This window comes from Silene latifolia, chromosome Y, assembly GCF_048544455.1.
Source record: "Silene latifolia isolate original U9 population chromosome Y, ASM4854445v1, whole genome shotgun sequence".
NCBI lineage: Eukaryota > Viridiplantae > Streptophyta > Magnoliopsida > Caryophyllales > Caryophyllaceae > Silene > Silene latifolia.
Genome location: NC_133538.1, coordinates 91,594,341 through 91,599,666, shown reverse-complemented (window position 1 = coordinate 91,599,666; position 5,326 = coordinate 91,594,341). Strand labels below are relative to the sequence as shown.

At 35.8% G+C, this 5,326-nt stretch overlaps 1 non-coding gene across 1 annotated transcript; it reads right to left on the bottom strand.

The window, feature by feature from the left end:
- Positions 1-4,731: 4,731 nt before the first annotated feature.
- LOC141635082 (small nucleolar RNA R71) lies at positions 4,732-4,840 on the bottom strand. The gene has a single exon (XR_012539788.1). It is a non-coding gene; the product is annotated as a small nucleolar RNA R71 (small nucleolar RNA).
- Positions 4,841-5,326: the final 486 nt, after the last annotated feature.

The following is a 5,326-nucleotide window of genomic DNA, read 5'->3' as shown; positions in this document are numbered from 1 at the left end:
TCTAATTTCAAAATCCAAAAACTAAAGAAAAATAAAGGAGATTCGAGATCTCATAATTACATTAAAAATTATGTTTCCTTCATTACGAAAACATAATTTGACTAAGGCCACACTAAGTATTACAACTGATTGCAAAAATATGTAAATTAAATTCATTCAATCGATTCATTCAACAAAAATAAAATATAATGCATCAACTAAAATAAATTAAACATACATGACACAATTTCTTAATTATGTTGATTAATGTATCCAAACCACCTATTTAAATCAAATTAAGTGACAATTCCTCAATTAATCACATTAATTTCAATCTTAATCCATATTAAACTTGTAATATGAATTCAATCCGTCAAAATTTTAAACTGCTTTAAAATAATTCGGTATCTTTTAATTGTGAACCGTTTCGCAATAACTAATTGGCCAAAATCAAAACAAAAACAAAATCCTTTTTTTTATTTGGTCTCGGCATAAACAAAGAAAAACAAAACAAACATGTTTCTTATTTTATACACGGTTTTATCTGTAAAAATCGAAACAAAATTTTTTTTTTAAAAAAATTCTGTCCCTTGTGAACAGTAGCACGTGAACAGTAACAACATTTTTTTTTTTCGGATGCTTTTCTAAAACGGCATAAACAAAACAACCGCGAAAAAACTTTAATCGGTTTTTCTTAGAAAAACCGAGAGCAAAAAAAACAGCAATTTTTTTTTTTTTTTTAATCTGTTCATCATCCGTGAGCGATGAAACAAAAAAAAAATTTCACGGTTTTTAAATTAGGACCCTAATGCCTTTTTAATTTCAACTTAATCTGCATTAAATCAAACAAGACGATTCCATTTATGTTTTAACTTAATCTGCATCGAATCAAACATTTACCAATTTTTCATATGATAATTTTAACTGATTAAAACAACATTATGAAAAATAAAAATGGAAATCTCGCATCAAAAAGAACAAACACCTGCTGCAAACATTTTTTTTTTCAATCGGCATTAACAAAAAAAAAACAGCCGTGCCCTAATTTTTTTCGGAAACCCTAAAAGTTTACATACAATTTTTATGAAAATCATCAAAATTAAAATTCGTGGCCTCAGCTCTGATACCACTTGTGGGAAATAATCTGTATACTTCCCTTAAAATGAAGGATTATGGCGAATTTAATGATGACGATCACTAGTCATAAATTAAAATATATAAACAAAAGTAAAGGATTCAGAATTAACCTTCGGTCCTAGCAAATACGGCCTAAGAACAATATCAAAATAGATATTCTCCTATCAGTTGCACCCAAGATGCTCCGAGAAATGCCCTTGATTTTGCTAGAATCGATCCAAAAATTAAAATAATTTTTAGGTTTTCTTTGTGTTTTTCCGATGAGAGAGGCGGCAAAAATGAAAAATGAATTAGGTCAGAAAATCCTCTCCCTCACTCACCTATAAGCCGTGTATAGGAATGAATTAGGGTAGGATTTTCTTTTCTATTTTTCTCGGCCCATAACCGAAATAAGGAGTATTCTTTCTTTATTTTTGGTTATTCCAAAAATGTATAAAATGTGTTAAATTGTCATCTAGTGAGGATCGAACCCATGACCTCTTGGTTTGTGTACCCTCACTATTACCACTATGACACATTCAACTTGTTGATATTAAATATAACCGATTACATTTAATTACGAATTACATGATTAATTCGTCAAGCTAACATTACATACATTTAATTAAATATAACTTATTATATTTAATTTACGAATTCACAGTTAATTCGTCTCAACTAATATTATTTAATCTCCATTAAATAATTGTCATATCAACACATTGACTAACTGTTTAATCATATTAGGCATCAATGTGATCATATTTCTATAACCACATCTCTCAAACACATCCTATAGGTGTGACCTTTAGGGACCAGTTGATCACCGCCATCTGTATGATAATAACGTCAAACTATCTAGCAAGCCAACCGTTATTAGGTAAATGATAATCAACTGATTAAATATACGAAGTATACCCTTGTGAACCTGTAAGAGATTTACAAATGTTATCACACTAATTTGTGGGGCACACAAGCTCCAACATGTTGATGTTAGATTGTGATTGTATGATTGTATGCTTGATATGAAGTAATTTTCGTGAAGGACGATGTTGATTAGCTGATTGTGGCGATCTTGGTGATTGCTGTTCCAGGTAGGGTTTTCCTACTCGGTATTAATTACATGATGTGTTTGGTGGTTTCATTGTGATTATTGTTAAAGTATATTGTTGGTGGTTGTGACTGTTGTTGGTTATATTGTTGTTGTATTATTGATTAATATCGTTGATTATTGTTGTATCTATCTGTGGTCTTCGGGATGCATCCTTGGCTGAGTGGAGTCACTTATGGGAGTGGCTTCATGCCCTTGATTCGCCTTCTGTGGAAACCTCCACAGAAGGGATGTGCAAATTAATGAACATGGGTTTATCGCTCGATGGAGATAAGAGGGGCTTAGGTGGGAACGGCTGCGGTCCCCCACTGGCGGTGTGGAGTATACGTTGCGTCGGTACTGCGGCGGGCTGCACACTTTAGTGTGTAGTCAGTTGTGTGGAGTTTGGTGATGGAGACTGGGGTTTTGACGAGTTGATTGAGTTGTTTGGCATTTGTTTCATAATGGTTTGTATTGTGTAATTAGTACTGACCCCGTTGTTTGTTTTGTAAAACTGTGGTGATCCATTCGGGGATGGTGAGCAGTTATTGAGCAGGTTTGATACGATGCTTTTGGGCTAGCTGGGATGAGTCACCACGTTGCAGTTTAGAAGTCTTCCGATGTGTTTGACGCTTGATAGTATTTTGAGAGTAGACAGTTTTGAGAACTTGTATTTCTTTTTAACAGTTTTGGTATTGGTATGTAATCACGTTAAACACTATTTACTTTTAAGTGGTATCAGAGAGACGATTGATACGTGCATATTCTATACACTTTATTTGCAGTTTTGGCACGTATTTCCATGCATAATTGTTAGCTTAAGGCTATTATTTCTCCCGAAACGGTTTCCTTTGCATTTTTCTATGATTTATTGTAGGAATGAATGGAAGTAGGCTAAATCAGGCCTAAATCGTGCCCCGGAGGCAACTTTTGGGAAGCTTTGAAGAAGGGAGCTCGAATTTAACCACCTCGGGATGCGTGCCTGGAGTAAAGAGCTGATTTGAAGAGAGAAAGAAGCCACTACACAGCTCAGTCCGGTCGATCGACCATGCTGCACAGTCGATCGACCAATGTAGTACAATGCAAGACGCCATCGCTCAAGTGATCAGTCAATCGACCATGACGATCGATCGACCGATCATGAGTGATATTGATTTTTCGTTTTAGACTTTTAAAAGCCCAATTTGTAATTAACTTTTGGCATCTTTTATCAGTAGAACGCATCAATTATTAGGTTATGCTTTTCATTATTGAAGAACTCAGTTTTTAGATCTAGCTTTGGAAAGGGAAAACGACGAATTCGATTACTTTAGTTCATTTTTTTATTTAGTAAGTTTTATGCAAATTCTTCCTTCTTTAATTTCTTGTTGTTCCAATTCTTTGTTACCGCTTTAATTTCAGCAATTTCAGTTATGTCAAATTTATTCTTTGCTATCAATTTTGCAATTGTTATAGTTTCACTTATGCATAGCTAATTTCATTGATTGGGAACAAGGTGAGCCATGGCGAAAATTAGGATTGCTTTGTAGTATGAATTCTTTCGTATCATTCTTGTTGTCTTTTGATAAAACTTTTTACTAGATTGAAAGATTAGTAATTAAATTTATCATTAGATTGGAATTTCCTTTGAGCGAAAGCTTTGAGAAATTCTTGGGAATTAGAAGACCGTAAGGTAATTTTGAGCATTGATCGAAAGGCTTGCACACTCCCTGAGACCGTATTATAGGACCTCTACTACTTTACCGACCTGACCTTAGCCATGGTGAACCGAAGTTCCCGATCTTCTGTTTTATCTTGTTGAGAAATTCTTATTTTAGCAACTAGTCAAATTAGTCAACCAATTTCAAACCCCCCCTTTATTTGTTACTTTTATAAACTGAAATAAGCAAATAGAATTGATCTTGTCTCTCTGTGGTTCGACCCTTACGATCACTAGCTATAGTTTTAGTTTGGAATTATAAATTTAATTTTGATACAAAACGACGGTATCAAATTTTGGCCCCGTTGCCGGGGAGACGGTGTAATTCTGTTTGCTTTATTTTTAGTTTATTTTTCTTGTCTCAAGGAACTTTGGTTCCTTGAGGCCGTTGCTTACCTTTGCTTCTAGTTTTGCTTTTGCACAGTTATAAGACAGGTTTTTGAGAGGAAAGCTTGAGTACTCTCAGTTCTGCGAATATGGCTACAATATATGATAATCTTCAGCCAAAGAAACACCATCTTCCAAAGGGGCACCAGTTACCTACCCCTACTACGGGTAACTTCGAATTTCGTTCCTCTTATATCGATTTAGTGGAGCGAAATCAGTTTGCTGGTCTACCAGATAAGGATCCCTTGAAGCATATGGAAATTTTCACGGTACTCTCATTTCCATACCTATACCGGTGGAGTGACTCAGAATGAAGTAAAGGGGTTGATGTTCTTATACTCCTTGAAGGATTCGGCGCGAGATTGGTACCGCTACCTTGATAGCGTAGCAGCTGGAGTCACGGATTGGACATCTCTAGCATTAGCCTTCTACAAGAAGTACTTCCCGCTTTCAAAGACTGATGCCTTGAGGAGTAAAATTACAAATTTCCAGCAAGTAGCTGATGAGGGCTTTTGTGAAGCATGGGGACGTTTCAACGGTTTGGTCCGAGCTGTCCCTCACCATGGCTTCCAGCAGTGGTATCTTTGCAACTTATTCTACAATGCTTTATATGATGATTACAAGGTCATCCTGGACGCAGTTGCGAATGGTAGGTTCCAAAACAATACCGGTCATAATAGAGGTTGGAACACTATTGAGGAGATGGCGGTCCATAGAGCTGAGTTTGGGAGTTCACGTGGGAATTCACGGAAGCAAAGTGATGAAATGAGTACCGTTGTGACACTCATTACTTCTATTACTGCCCGTATCGAGAAGCTCGAGGCCTCTGAAGCTTCCAAGGAAAGAGTTGAAATTCCTGTCCATAATTCAGATGAGATCGTGGAGTTGAGAGAAATGGTCCAAACTCTTCTAGTTCAAGTGTCGAATATAGAAGCACCCGGGATTAAGTTCTCAAAGAATTTTGTGAAGCAGTTGGAGAATATAGAGGCTAAGCAAGTTGCCAATTCTTCGAGTAACTGTGAAGGGCCAATTGAAACGATTAACGCCATTAATCT